The 15888-nt window shown below is 48.6% G+C and overlaps 1 pseudogene; it reads left to right on the top strand.

Moving 5' to 3' along the window:
- Nucleotides 1-511: 511 nt before the first annotated feature.
- LOC122130176 overlaps nt 512-15888 on the top strand; it is a 52889-nt pseudogene continuing 37512 nt past the window's right edge.

Raw genomic sequence — 15888 nt, 5'->3', positions numbered from 1 at the left:
AAAAAAATAAAATGGCCAAATAACAATATTTCTTGAGCATATAGTGGGAAATTCTATATATATATGGATATGGATATAATATGGATATAAAATTACCCATGTGGCATCAGTTTGTTATCCAAAATGGTGCATTCTGTCCGGTGAACAGCCTCTGTAACCCCCCTGCATCGAGCCATTTTTAGTGTTTTATTTTTCTTTCTTTCTTCGGTTTGGGAACTGTCCGCACTAACCTGCCTTTTTCCAAGATGTAGTGTGTGTGTTTGTGTGTGTATGCGTGTGTGTGTGCGCGCGGTCCACGCTGTTCCGGCAGCCTGGGGTTAGTTTCAAGTGTAGCGCTGACGAGATGGAGCACGCTTGGCTGGGCAATCAGCGGGAGTGAACCGGGGATAGAGGCTGGGACGTCAGCACCGCCGCCCGATCTGTGGTTCTCTGTGTGTGTGTGTGTGTGTTCACGTGTGTGTGTTTGTGTTCACGTGTGTGTGTGTGCTTTTCTTCCCCTCCCCAGGAGGCCTTCATAACGGGGCTGCTGGCCGAGACCACCTACTCGGTCACCGTGGCGGCGTACACCACCAAAGGAGATGGAGCGCGGAGCAAAGCTAAAGTGGTCGTAACGACTGGAGCAGGTGTGTGTGTGTGTGTGTGTGAAAGAGAGAGAGAAAGATGGGGGGGGGGGGGGGCTAGCAGTTTTGCATTTGGGGTGGGGGTGGGGGGTGGCTTTATGTGTCCTGTGAGAATAGTTAATGAGAAAGGAGACAAGACAGTTTGGGTTTGTGCAGAGTTCAGACCACTAAAGTGTGTTTGTGTGTGTGAGAAACAGACTACATGATGATGTGCCCTTAGCAGACAGTTTAAAGCCCACAGCAGCAGCAGCTTCATTCATTTCATGTGTTAATGTGATGAGCCCAGAGACGGCTGATGAGCCTCTCAGTGGTGTACACGAGGCAAACTAACACCAAACAAAAGCAGATCAGGAAGCGGGAGTAAACGGAGATTAACACCAGGTCTTCAGGAGCTTTGTAGCTGTCAAGATGGCTAGCCCATCGACAAACGCAGATTAATAGTGCTGCTTACAGTAGATGAGCTGCAGTGATATTAGCTGGGGCCCATCATCCCTAGGAAGGGAAGCTGGAGCAGATCAAGTCATTGACAGGAGGTGGTAGTGCTTACATAAACACTTGAGCAAGATGGCCGGAGTGCTATAACTCTTAACCAGTACAGTGGGAGTCCTTTAGCACAGAGTGGTCTGTAGTGCTTTCACACATTAAAAACAGAACACTCCTGACAGGGAGGGATTTAAACATTTAAGGTTCTCAGATTTGATATGATAGCAGTGGCTTTAAGAGATTGAAGTTGGTTCCAGCCATAGAGTTTAATTTGGATTGCGTCGCGTGAGTGCATCTGTATAAATATAAATGAACAGACAGATAAATAGAAGCAATACAGTCATACAGATGAATACAAATTCTGTACACTTCATAAATGTGCTGAAATGATCCGAGATGAATATATGTGCATATATCTGCAGACTTTATCTTGCCAGTAGTGTGTGTATGTTTGTGTCTGTGGCCGTGTGTGTGTGTGTGTGTGTGTGTGTGTGTGTGTGTGTGTGTGTGTGTGTGTGTGTGTGGTGTGTGTGTGTGTGTGTGTGTGTGTGTGTGTGTGTGTGTGTGTGTGTGAACTTTGATGAAATGATCTAAGATGAATATATGTGCATATACACCAATTGTCCACATGCATATAGTTTATATTGTACAGTTTGTGACAAAGTTTCTGTGTTTTGTCTTGATGGTCTCTCTCTGCCCTGTGCAGTGCCAGGGAAGCCCACCATGCTGATCAGCACCACCATCGGCAACACGGCGCTGATCCAGTGGCAGCCGCCCAAGGAGATGGTGGGCGAGCTGATGGGCTACCGCCTGCAGTACAAGCGCGAGGAGGAGCGCGTCTTCACCGTGCGCGACTTCCGCAAGGCCGACGACCACTTCACCGTCACCGGCCTGCACAAGGGCGCCACCTACCTGTTCCGGCTGAGCGCCAAGAACCGCGCGGGCAACGGCGAGGAGTACACCAAGGAGATCAGCACGCCCGAGGACCTTCCGGGCAGCTACCCGCAGAACCTGAGCGTGGTGGGCCTGACCACCACCACCACCAAGCTGGCCTGGGAGCCCCCGCCGCTGGCGGAGCGAAACGGCCGCATCGTGCAGTACGTGGTGGTGTACCGCGACATCAACAGCCAGCAGAACCGCACCAACAGCACCACCAACACCACGCTCACCATCCAGGGCCTGCAGCCGGACACCACCTACGACATCCGCGTGCGCGCCTTCACCAGCAAGGGAGCGGGGCCCCTCAGTCCCAGCATTCAGAGCAGGACCATGTCCACTTCTGTGGCAGGTGAGGCACACAGGGGGGACGAGGGCCAGAGGGGGAATAGCCTGGGGCGGAGCTGGGTTTGAAGGTTCACAGGCGTGTATATACACACACACACACACACACACACACACACATACTGGAGCACACGCACACACACAGGAGCACACGCACACACACAGGAGATCACACGCACACACATACACACATACACACAGAAGCACACGCACACACATACACACAGGAGCACACGCACACACACAGGAGATCACACGCACACACACAGGAGATCACACGCACACACATACACACAGAAGCACACACATACACACAGGAGCACACGCACACACATACACACAGGAGCACACACACACACATACACACAGGAACACACACAGGAGATCACACGCACACACATACACACATACACACACACATACACACAGGAGCACACATACACACAGGAGCACACATACTCACAGGAACAGATATACACCAATGCGCTTATATGTACACTCGCATGAACTCACAAACAAATGCATAAACAAGCACATACATATCTGTGTTTGACTGTGTCTGTTCTTCTGCCTCCTGGTCAAGCCTGTGCAACACAGACACTTGAACACACATACACACACACACACACACACACACACACACACACACGCACACAAGCCATATATCCCCACATCCAACACTGCATTCAGTAGTTTGTTCAGGCATGAACTAACTCACCTACAGTCATTCCCAATACACACTTTCATACTTCATCTCCCAGGCTACACACACACACACACACACACACACACACACACACACACACACACACTCACAGAGCAGATGGTAGTTGAGTAGAACAGATGCATTGCTTGTGGAAGCTGGTGGTAAGTGGACCGCAGTCTCCTAACCAGTGCAGCGTAACCTATGGGCCTGTGCAGTCTCTTTCTTCCTCTCTCTCTCTCTCTCTCTCTTTTTCTCTATCCCTCTCTCTCCATCTCATTCGTGTTCATATTAGTCTGCACATATGCTGCGATGAGAGAGAGAAAGAGAGGGAGAGGGAGAAAAAGACCCTTTTTACATGGTCTGTTTGGAATCGCTCCTTTTTTTTCTGCTTAGCCAGCTCTTCCGGCTGAGTTAGCGCTCACCTTTATGTGCGATAGCGCACGCCTTGATAAGGGCGCGGCGATAATTTCTTTCCCCTTTCGCGTGCCCTGCGTTGAAATTTAAATGGGTCGACATTCTGGTGTTCCATCACTTGGCGCCTTGTCATGACACCAGGATGTCTCTCTCTCTCTGAACTCTGAATTTTTGTTCTCTTTCTTCCTCATCATCAAAGCCTTTTTTTCTTCCTTTTCTTTTCTTTTCTCGGGGAGAATGCTTTGCTTTGTGTGGAGTCTTTTTTTTGATTATTATTCTCCCAGCGTCCTCTCTGGGTCTCAGTCAGTGGCGAGCAGCCCCAGTGTGTGGGAGACAGGGAGACAAAACGTGCCCTAAATGGCTTCCTCTGGGCGTTTCCTGTTTCCTGTCCCTCAGACGCTCCTCGACGCGCCGCAGTGTTCCTGCGGCTCGTCTGGTTCTCCATGGCTGCCGGCGCTCAGACGAGGCGCAGATTGTTGACATGTGCCTGTCTCACCCAGCGCCTGTCTTCTCACAATTGTTTCTCTGTCTGTTGTCGTTCGTCTTCTTTCTCTCTCTCTCTCTCTGCTACTGTCTCTCTTCCCCTCTCTCTCTCTTTGCCCCACTTTCCTGTCTATCCTTATCCCCTCTCTCTCTTTCTCTCGTTCTCTCTGTCATTCCTGCAGAGTTTACCAAAAACTTTGGCGTGACGGTGGTCATGAAGAGCTCTGTGCTGCTGACATGGGAAGTCCCGGAAACCTTTAAGTCTCAAGTGCCTTTCAAGGTAAGGCCTCTGTGATGGGATGGAGGGGTTTACCGCGGGGGATTAGGCTGAGATTACACTCCCAGGGATGCACACGGGCCACCACCACTAGGGGGCGCTGTGTACTCCATCTCAATGAGGCTTGGCAGACAAGGTCAGCCTGCAAGGCTCAGTTCAAGCCGTGCAGTGTTTTCCTTCTCCTATTCCCCCACCATGAAAAATGCAGTGGAGACTCTCAAAGAAAGAGTTGCTGGGTAAAACAGTAAATAGGCTTTATATAGTCAGGTCACCAAGGACCCGCAGCGTCACGTGTGGAGGCTGTGGATAATATGGTGGTTATAACCGTGTTACTAAGTATGTACGAAGGTGTTATAAGACAATCTTCATGTGGTTATTTGTTTCCAGCTAAATAAATGGGTAAATATGAATGAGACATCGTGTTCCAGCAGTTTCAGCTGCATCAAAACAAGAAGCCAGCGTCATAATCTGCCACATATTTCAGGGATAGAGTCAGCTCTTTTGGCTGTGGCCATACAGTTTTAAGACCAGTATTTGTTGTCCCATGAGTGTTATAAACCATCCCAGGGAGAACTGACCCCAGAACAGATGTTTGCTGAATGCTAACTGCTAATCGCTAACTTCCCGTTGACTCCAGAACAGATGTTCAGTCAGGAATGCTAACCAGAGCTAAAATCACTAACCTACCCCCTTGTCTCTGGTCAGATCCTGTATAACCAGCAGAGCGTAGAAGTCCAGGGCCACCAGCGGCGGAAGCTGATCACACGACTGCAGCCCGACACGGACTATTCGTTTGTTCTGATGAGCCGGGGAAGCAGCGCCGGGGGTCTGCAGCAGCAGGTGTCCATCCGGACCGCACCGGACCTGCTCAAGACCAAACCGGCACGCTACAATGATGGCCCAGAGGAGGGCGGCAGGCTCACGGTCACACTGCCAAAGTCCAGAGCGACACTGTCAAGTGAGTAGTCTACGACAGCACGTCATCAGCCTGACCGCTGTTTGTTAAGACGTGGAACTGGAATCCACAAAGTTATATCCAGTTTTATGTGCATGCATGAAGTAGCTCACCAACAGTCATTGTCATTACACAATCACAATTCCACCATGAACAAAGACACTCTCCCGGTCCCCGTCTCGCACAGAGCTGACAGCAACCCTCAGTTCCATCCAAGATTGTGAGCAGTGTTTTTCTGTCAGCAACCCTCAGCTCCATCCAAGATTGTGAGCAGTGTTTTTCTGTCAGCAACCCTCAGCTCCATCCAAGATTGTGAGCAGTTTTTTCTGTCAGCAACCCTCAGCTCCATCCAAGATTGTGAGCAGTGTTTTTCTGTCTAGGCATGTCCAGTCCAAGAAGCTTCCCTAACTTGCAGTCAGTCTCACTATACACGGTCACACTTCCTCTATCAGCCTCCAGTCTCATACGTACATATACTCACGTGCACACGCACACACACACACACACACACACACACACACACACACACACACACACACACACACACACACACACACACACACACACACACACACACACATAGACACACAGACGGACACATACTTATAAAATAGGACCAGGTCCAGCCCATAGTCAGCTGTTAATGTGAGTAGTCTATATAGGTCAGATGGTCATTTTATCATCCTCATGAGCATCACGAGCACCCTGTCCCCTCCCCTTCAGTAATCACTCAGTTCCTCATCGCCACCCTGCAACTTCATTTGAACTCAATTAGTTCCACCATTAGACGTCCTCTAGAACAGCGCTTAATGTGAGGAGCGGTGTCTTCGTCACTTCATCATTGCTACCGCCATCGCCGTCGTACTCCTGTCCCGTAGCGTGGCGCTGGCCCGTCGTCTGAAGCTCCAGCGGTCAACAGGACGAGTCTGAGGTCTGATGGTCAATTGGGAGGACGAGCACGGGGATGGAGGCGCACAAGGACAGAAGATATGTCTGTCAGCAGCATTCTGTATTGATGGCGGGGGATTAGGGGATGCGGGTTCAGAGAGGGAGAAGCAGAGGCAGTACGTCTCCTACGTCACTGACTGTTCGCTGGCGATCGATCAGCGCTGGTGAGGTCTCGAGCGTTTCAGGGCAGAAACAAGAAAAACAGAAACAAACGAATCAGAAGGAGAAAAAATGTGTTTGAGTTGTCGAGGGCTAAGGGGGACTTTAAGAATGACGTGTCAAGCAATTACGCAGAGTGGCAGACAGCACGCAAATACTCCTACACACAAACACACAAGCACACACATACACACACACACACACACACACACACACACACACAACACACACACAGCACACACAAGCACACACACACAAGCGCACACACACACACACACACACACACACACACACACACACACACACCACACACACACACACACACACACACACACACAAGCACACACTCACAAACACACTCACACACACACATAACGCATGGCAAAGGCAAGGCTGGCAGTCGAACAGAAAGAACATGGCTTCCCATGCTAATGCGAAATCAATAGCCTAAACCTCCGTGCGCCAGAAACGGCCCCGTCAGGAATGCTACAGCAGGTTTCCTTTATTTGTCCTGGTCCATGTCGCCACTCATAACTGCCTTGTTACTTCCCCATCGCACCCGCTTCAGAGGCCATTTGAGATCACAGAGAGTGAGATGGAGAGAGAGAGAGAGAGAGAAAGAGAGATGGAGGGGAGAGAAAAAGAGAGTGTAGCCTGAAGGTTCTCTCAAAGCTTCCTCCATTCAAGCAGAGAGGCGCCTGCACACATTCATTGAGCATGCCGAACCAGGTTTTTTATGCACTAGTCCAAACATTACAGCAATTTATTCAAGAGGTGGCGTGAAGGGGAAAAATACATGGGAGAGACATAAAAGTACAAATCATGTTTTTAAGGAGACTAATCTCGAGGCTGCAATTTTAGACGAGGCCCCTTATTTTCCGATGTGATACGCTGACGCATACAGGAGCTTTAATTGCGTTTCGAGTGTTTATTTCTGCAAAAGCCACTAACACCTTCATGGCGGAAGAGGGGAAACAAAAGCACAGGAAAAACGTAGTTCTCCGCATCGCACAGTTAAAAAGAACATTCAGAAGGAGGTTCACAATAATGAGAATCAGCCAGGTTTTGTTAGATGAAGTGAAATAGGTTTCTTTTTCTTCCCCCATCTTTGTGGGTATGTGAGAGACATTGTTGCCCGTGGCGCTGCAGCTCCTCTCGGAGGAGGTGTGTAAATGGAGCGCTGTGGCTTGAATGGGAGAAGCTTCCGGATCACGCTGGGAAACTGGGCCTTTATTCCAGAGGCTGAGGCTGCCCAGCGTGAAGTGTCATATAGATTTAGAATTCGCACACACACACACACTCACACTCACACTCACGCTCACGCTCACACACACACCCATCCACACTTACTCACTCACATACACATACATACTCACACACACACACACCAGAAAGACACTTACTCACTCACATACACTTTTCATACTCACACACACACACACACAGTCCTGCATACACCTGCTTCCTGGCTCTTTTTCATGATCCTTTAGCCGAATAGAAGCATGCTCTGGAACGGCTCGCCACTCCAGCCACACCACCAGACACTGCCCGTGGGAACGCATCTGTGTATTGCCAGACTCTGGCCCTTTTCTGTGTGTGTGTTGGTTGCACCCCAGTGCTCGTGCTCACAGCGAGGCAGAGTGAGTGGCTTTGAAGCAGTCAGGCTTTTCGAGCTCACAGTTCTGACTCTTCTCTCCTGTCGTAGGTGGTTCTACATTGTGGTTGTTCCTGTCACCTCGACTACACAGAGATGGGAGAACCCAGAGGACATGGACCTGGATGAGGTGGGTTATTTCTGTGTGTGTGTGTGTGTGTGTGTGTGTGTGTGTGTGTGAGTGTGAGAGAGAGAGAGAGAGTGCGCGTGTTTTGACGCAGATCTGTGTGGCTCTTCTTCATAGAATGAACTGTACAGTGTAGGTCCGACGCCGCATCACGTGTAGAGCCTGTGAAAGAGAGCGAGAGAAGCTCAACAGCTCCCCCTGAGGACGGAGCTGAAAATTGCACCTAATCTTTGCCCTAAGAGTCGCATTAAGCGGCTTTCACCACGAGCACATGAAGATACATCAAAGGCTCATCTGTTGTCACAGCTCCAAAAGTGTCAGAAAATAAAGGAACACTCACCCACTGATGAGTGTTTTGACACACTTTATTGAAAATCTTCCTTTTGGGGTGGGTGGTGGTGGGGTGTTGATGGAAGGGGAAGGGATAGGGATGCTATGTGTCAGCACAGTGGTAGAACTGAAAACCTCCCTGTCATTCAGTCCTGATGCAGAGCATCTGACACACTTTGAGGAGCCCCATTCCCCTGAAAAAAGGGGCAGCTTTTCTTCTCCTTTGTGGTATTAATAAAGACCTTTTGGGCTTGAACACAGCTCCTCTGCTTTCTCCTGAGTTTGCTTTCTTTCAATGCACTGCCGTCTGCAGAAAGAAAAAAAACACTGAGAGACGAAGTGAAAAGTAAAACTTTAAAGTGCAGCCTATTCAATATCAAAAAAGCATCACGCTCGTAAAATAAATATGCCCAGATCCCTGGTGCCTTTGAGACAGTTGAAGTGTCTCCCTTAGACACTCTGTGTGTGTGTGTGAGTGTGTGTGAGTGTGTGTGTGTGTGTGTGTGTGTGTGTGTGTGTGTGTGTGTGTGTGTGTGTGTGTCTCTCTCTCTCTCTCTCTCTCTCTCTCTCTCTCTCTCTCTCCAAAGTGAGGTTCTCTCATGAGCAGGGATTGGATCATGAGATGAGTTGCCAGTTAGATGAGAGTTGTTTTAGGATGCAAGGAGACCTCAAAAAATATGGCACCAAATACGCCTGTGATTCCACACCACAGCATCTCTCTCTCTCTCTCGCTGCCACTGTGGCTCAGAGTAGGCTTGCCAGTGGTGTGTGTAAGGTCGAGGTTCTCACCTAAGGAAGAAAAGAAACAATGTCTAGGTGTCTTTTTTTTTTTTTTAAATAAGATATTCGGCTGTAATGCGTGGGTAGAAATGGATTAGTCACAGGTGAGATGAAGGGAAAGAAGGAGAAAAATTCGATAAAGATCGTCGGAGAGAGAGAGTGGTCGAGGGAGGAAGAGCGTAGGGAGGGATGGAGAGGGAGGAAGGGAGAGAGAGAGAGGAAGACAGATATACAGAAGAAATTGATAAGGGGGAGGGAGAATGAGAGAAAGAAATAGAGAGAAAGAGAGGGGGAGAGAAAAAAAAAGAGAGGGGGAGGGAGAACTCTTGCAGCTGAGCGGAGACAGCTGTTGAGAAGATGACTCACGGCGGGCTGGTCAGACGCCTCCCTATTCGGTCGGTGGGTCAGTCGGTGAGAGTGAACATTAACAGTCTCTCCACTCCCACAGACACCTGAGGCCCTTCCAATAAAGCCTAAAACCCGCGACCCCCCAGAGGTCACCGCGGGGCCACAGTCTCTCAGTGTTATTTTTTAATGTTCAGTTGTTGCTCTTCCTGAAGAAGAAGAAGAAGAGTGCTTAAGAAGTGTGAGGAATACCAAACAGAGTAGAGAGTATGGTCGTGTTTAAGGTGTCTTGGGCACGGGTGTGGATGGAATATAAACACAGTTTGAAATAAAGATGCCCTTTTGTGAAATTGGGTATGAATCATAATGTGTTTTGTGTGTTTTAAATAAGACCATAATGTGTTTTGAACACACACACAATGAACTATGTGTCTGTGTGTGTGTTTGGCAGCTCCTTGAGGCCAAAAGCACAGACAGCAATGGCGTGCGGAGACGGCGGCAGGCCCAGGACTTCCTGCGGTCGTACATCGCGGCCAAGCTGGAGAGCCTCCCCGACACCTTCACCCTGGGGGATGAGAAGAGGTACAACGGCTTCCTCAACAAGCCCTGCCCGGCCAGCAGAACTACCGCTGCTTCGTGCTGGCAGCGCTCGAAGACAGCGACTCCGTAAGTACTCCCCTCTCTAACACACTGGACACATGGTTATTTATCAGCCACACTGTGTGTGTGTGTGTGTGTGTGTGTGTGTGTGTGTGTGTGTGTGTGTGTGTGTGTGTGTGTGTGTGTGTCTCAGGGGTTGGCACTCAAAGACAGCAACTCATTCACCCTTCTTAGACTAAGCACATGTACACTGTGAGTGTGTGTGTGTGTGTGTGTGTGTGTGTGTATATATATATATATATATGCAGCAGTGTTTCTGTTACATACATTTTGCAGTGGCGGCCCGCTGCTGCAAAATTATCACCATCGCTGTTTAAGAATTTTATGAAATGTCATGAAGTTGCAATTACACGACTCTGCATAGGGCTTTTAATTTGAAACGATGGATACAGGAAGTGTCAGGAAAAAGTTCAGTGGAGTGTAGACTGTATTATCAAAATGATTTGCAATCACTGTGCCCCGGAATGCAAAAATAAACGTCTAAGAAGGAGTCAGTGGACTCAGCTGTGACTCATTGAGTTCATTCATTCATTAATGTGTGACTCTACGCCTACATGTTGTAGGTGTAAACCATGAAGTTAGATTGAAACCTTTAGCTAACAACATATGCCACTGGAAATTAGGTTATGGCTTAATTAACAGTGTTAGAAAAGGGCTGTTCTACAACAGTGACCCAATTGTTTTTAGCCACAGAGCTAAATCTAACAGAGCTAATCTTACAGTGCTTTTTGAAGTATAGGTATAGTATGGAATAGTATAGCTACTCTTAAGTTGGATGCCAGACACAAACCTTGATTTGGGTATAATTGGGCGTTTGTAAGCCCTTAAAGACGTCTAGTGTTGGTTAAAGGGGTGGCTAAAGAAATAGTCAGCCTATAGGCTATATCTAGAGACTGGAGGTTGGGGAACTTTATGTTGAATCTTGATTGGTTTGTATAAGGATGCAAGGAAAGGTTGTGGGGACTGGATGTATTATCTTTTGTAGTTCTTTTTAGAATATAAGTTAATTTTTGAATTTGAAATGGGCAGTATATGCAGAGGGTACAGGCTTTTCGGTGTTATGATTGGCTACCGATCTGACGACAGTTTTTCCTGCCAGTGGCTTAAAGTTCTATATTTTTTGTGACGTCTAATTATTATTAATATTAATCCTATATTGTGAAATAATGGGTCCAGCTAACATCGGCCTGCTGCGGGCTGAGGGGGCCATTCTGGCATGGTGCACGCCATCTGAGCATCAACAGGCCACCTTTGGGCCGAGTTCTCTTCTTTAAAGGGAAAAAAACACAAGACAAATGAAGTGCGCTTAGCCAGGCTGCAAACTTTACCACTGAGGCTAATATATAGTAAGTAGTGGTCGGACAGGCGTTATGTATGAATAAATAGATGTCAGTAAGACATAGTGTGTGTGTGTGTGTTGTGTGTGTGTGGATGAATTTTGTGTGTTAGAGAGAGAGCCAGCATGTGTGTGTGTTAGAGGAGAGAGAGAGCCCGCATGCATGTGTGCTTGCTTGTGTGTGTGTGTGTGTGTGTGTGTGTGTGTGTGTGTGTGTGTGTGTGTTAGAGAGAGAGAGAGCCCGTGTGTGTGTGTGTGTGTGTGTGTGTGTGTGTACATTATGTCCATGTGTCATGTGAGTCACCCAGTCCTATTGTGGATGCAGCGCTTCCGGTAGGGAAGGGGACGCTGTGCCGTCAGGCGCATCACTGTCCTCCATGCAGACAGAAGGGTTGGCCATGTCACACACACACACACACACACACACACACACACACACACACACACACACACACACACAATCCTTTTGGTGACTCAGTCCTCCCACAAGGCCTTGTCTTACAGAAGCTGACCACCGTAACACACACGCTCATTCACACACATCCTTACCATAAACACACACACACATACACACAGGCTATACACGCATGTACTCACACACAAGACTGCAAACACACACACACACACACATAAACACACATACATCCCCTAGTCACAATCATGTCAAAGGCACCACGACAGCAACAAGATGGCCCGTCTTTATTTAGAACCGTCTTCATCCGAGGGGTAAAGAAATGGCACCACACACACACACACACACACACACACACACACACACACACACACACACACACACACCACCAAATTCAGCTCTGCTTTAAAAACTTTGGGCAGCCAATCACGACGGGGGAAAGTGCGGGGCTGCAGCTCAAGCCCGGCTGTGTGATATTTCCCTGCCGGAGCTGCTAGGATGGAGGGGGGCGCAGAGAGGAGGGTAGTTGGCTGCAGAGGAAAAAGGGCATAGCAGCTTTATGGGGCTCCCAAGACTGGTAAACAAGCCGAGGAGTGTGAAATTGGATAAAAGAAACAGGCTATATAAACAGAGTGATCATTCAGAGAGGAGAGGAGAGGAGCAGGACAGGGCGGGTGGAGAGAGAGAGAGTGCGAGAGGGAAACGGAGAGCGAGAGAGAGGCAGGAAGGAAAGGAGTAAGTGACAGAATGAGGAAGAGTAGGGAGAGAATAAGAGACAGAGAGTGATAGGCAGAAAGAGAGGGAGGGAGACCGAGGGGTGGGGAGAGAGAGAGAGAGAGAGGGAGGGAGGGGAGAGAGAGAAAGAGAGAGAGACAGGGAGGGGAGGGAGAGTGGGAGGGCAAGCTAAATAGCTAAGATGAGAGGAACAGAGAGAGAATGATACAGAGAAGAGGAGAACATTTGGGTCAGCTTAAAAAGTAAGGGAGGACTGATGCGGAAGGGGCAGAGAGAGAGAGAGAGAGAGAGAGAGAGAGAGCGCGCGATGGAGGAAGAGAGGGTTTGAAGGAGGCACACAGGGATGAGGGAGAGGGCTGAAGAGAGGAGGGTTTGTGCGGGCCTCTGGCTCTCGTCCTGTTTGTCACTGATAGAGCCGGGGAGGGGGCTGGGGGGAGTTGGGCAGGCCCCCCGAGTCCATACGAATAACAGAGCTGTCAGTGTGTATAAGTCACACAGGGGTCTCGTATCTCACACACACACACACACACACTCTCACACACACACACACACACACACACACACACCACCACACCACTCATTTGACTGCTGCGCAGTGGGTGAAACTGCGGAGTTGTCTGAGGTGCAGGCATGGCAGATGTGAGACTGAGAGCTGTTCCTTCAGACGCCCGCTGTCTTCACACAACTGCTCATAGTCTCAATTCCTGTCTACCCTCTTTCCTCTTCTCTCTCTCTCTCTCTTCTCTCTCTCTCTCTCTCTCTCTCTCTCTTTTCTCTCTCTCTCTCTCTCTCTCTCTCTCTGTGTGAGACTCCTGCTTGTGTATTGCATCTCTTTGTATACGTCTTCCTAACCCACTCATCTTCTCATCCTTTCTGTTCCAGTATTTTTCCTCCTTCCAATCACTCTCTCTCTCTCTCTCTCTCTCTCTCTCGCTCTCTCTCCATTGTGCTTTTTCTTCTCTCTCCCTCTCGCTCTACTTGGTTTGGTTTGCCTCTCTGTCTTTATCTCGTTCGCCATTCCTCTCTTCATTTTCTTTTCTGTTGTATTCTCTTTCCACCCTCTGTCTCTCTCTCTCTTTCTCTCTCTCTCACACAGACACACACACACAACTGTACACACACACACACATTTGCATTCACACACACACACACACACACACACACACTGAGGTACACACTCACCCAGGCACTTGGCTGTAAACAGCATTTGTAAATCATCAGGCTGAGGTTTGGAGAAGGGGCATTATTCACTCGGTGGGATACGGCGGCATCAGATAGTGCCGCTCAAATGGATCACTCGCAAAACATCTCTGTCTCCCCTCAGAGAATAGCTAAGTGCGTTGTCTTCCCAACCCCCCCCCCCTCCTCCAGTGCCACGACTGCAGTGTCAAAGAGTCCTGCCATTTCTCAAAGAAAGTTTCACTTCGTGTCACCCCTGCCACACTTCCACCAAAGTGCAAATGAGTGGGAGAGACGGAGAGAGAGAAATAGACGGAGCGAGAAAGAGAGAGAGAGAGAGAGAGAGAGAGAAGTATGCAGAGCAGAGGAAATTGGGGGGGGGACAAACACTAAGTTTCCAGAAGGATATAAACGTGTAAATGTGTACACAAAAGTATAATGTGAAATGCAGACATATTACAAAGCACACACATACACATTTACTACAGAGCCACTACACGCCACTGAGCCACAGATAGATATCACAGAGAATAACAGGTGAGATTGAAGAGGTATATCATAAGATCTCGCTTAAAGGTTTCCACCGTTTCAGCGGCACTCTCTACTCTGGCAGAGTATTCCAAAGGCTTGGGGCAGCATTCTATATTATTTGTAATTGACTAATGGCTTTCCTTGGTAGAGCAGACAAATAGAGCGTTACAGTAGTCTAGCCTGCTCGTGATAAAAGCATACATCAGTCTTTCAGTGCAGAGGATGTAAAGAGAGGGACATCAGAGTCACACTCTCTGGGGCTATCGCACCTACAGCACATGACATGACTTCTTGTCAGACCGCCACCAAGAATAGCCTGTGCAACCCACTCTGTTCCTGGCTTAGCGGTTAGTATAGCATTTAGCCGTTAGCTTAATATTTAGCATTGCTGCTAAAGTGCTAGATGGATTGGAATGGCAGCTTCTCCTTGACAATACGGGCAAGCTAGCAGCTCCTGTCACACGCAACAGGAAGTGATGAGGCACAGTCACTTCAGCAAATTGTTCCATTTAACTCTATTATGTGACATGCAGGCCCTGCTGTGCAGCCGTCCTCTAAGCAAACAGCTCCATCAAGGTGATGATGAAGAACTTTTTTCTTTTCTTGTGTGTGTGCAGACTTTCACACGTGCATGTATATGCACAAAACAGTTCCCTCCTGGAGAAAGAAGTTCATGACAGACCAGTCTGTTTTAATTGGCTTTGTAATTGATTAAAGCATAAAAAAGTGCTGACTCTCCAGCCTGTTGGTCCTAACTGAGAAAGAGAGAGAAAGAGTCTGTCTGCGTGTGTGTGTGTGAGAGAGAGAGGTTGTTTGTTGAAGTCTGTAGGAGTAAGATTATGATTGCGGTTATGTGTGTGTGTGTGGACAGAATGGCACGAGCAGGCTGAGCTGTTGGTGGTGTGTGTGTCTCTCCTCAGACCTCCAGAAGTGGGCATTTAGAATTGAGTAAGCCCCTGGGAGCGGCTAAGGTGGGCTGTTAGTGGCAGCAACATGTGTGTGGCGTCACAGGACACACACACACACACACACACCACTACACTCAACAAAGTCTAGCCCGCCAACTGCAACACACACACACACACACACACACACCACTGCACTCAACAAAGTCTAGCCCGCCAACTGCAGCACACAGACACAGACACACACACACACACACACATACACCACTTCCCTTAATAAAGTCAAGCCTACCAACTGCAGCACTTAGTATGCTCAAGCTGGCCCCCAGATCATCAAAAACAGAATTTGTGAAGCAAAAATCACAGACCTGTCTCCACATACACACAACAAACCCAGACATAAAGCACACACCTTCCACAAACAATGGGCTCCAGGTGCCGACTGAGGCCATGCCTCCCACACACTCTACAGGTCTGTCTGGCAGTGAGGGACGGGCGTTTCCAGCAGAAATACTATTCGATAATGTGTCGAGGCTTATGCCTTTTGTTCCATACCATTATATTAGAC

This window comes from Clupea harengus, unplaced genomic scaffold, assembly GCF_900700415.2.
Source record: "Clupea harengus unplaced genomic scaffold, Ch_v2.0.2, whole genome shotgun sequence".
Classification (NCBI taxonomy): Eukaryota; Metazoa; Chordata; class Actinopteri; order Clupeiformes; family Clupeidae; genus Clupea; species Clupea harengus.
This window is presented reverse-complemented; position numbering and strand designations above follow the sequence as displayed.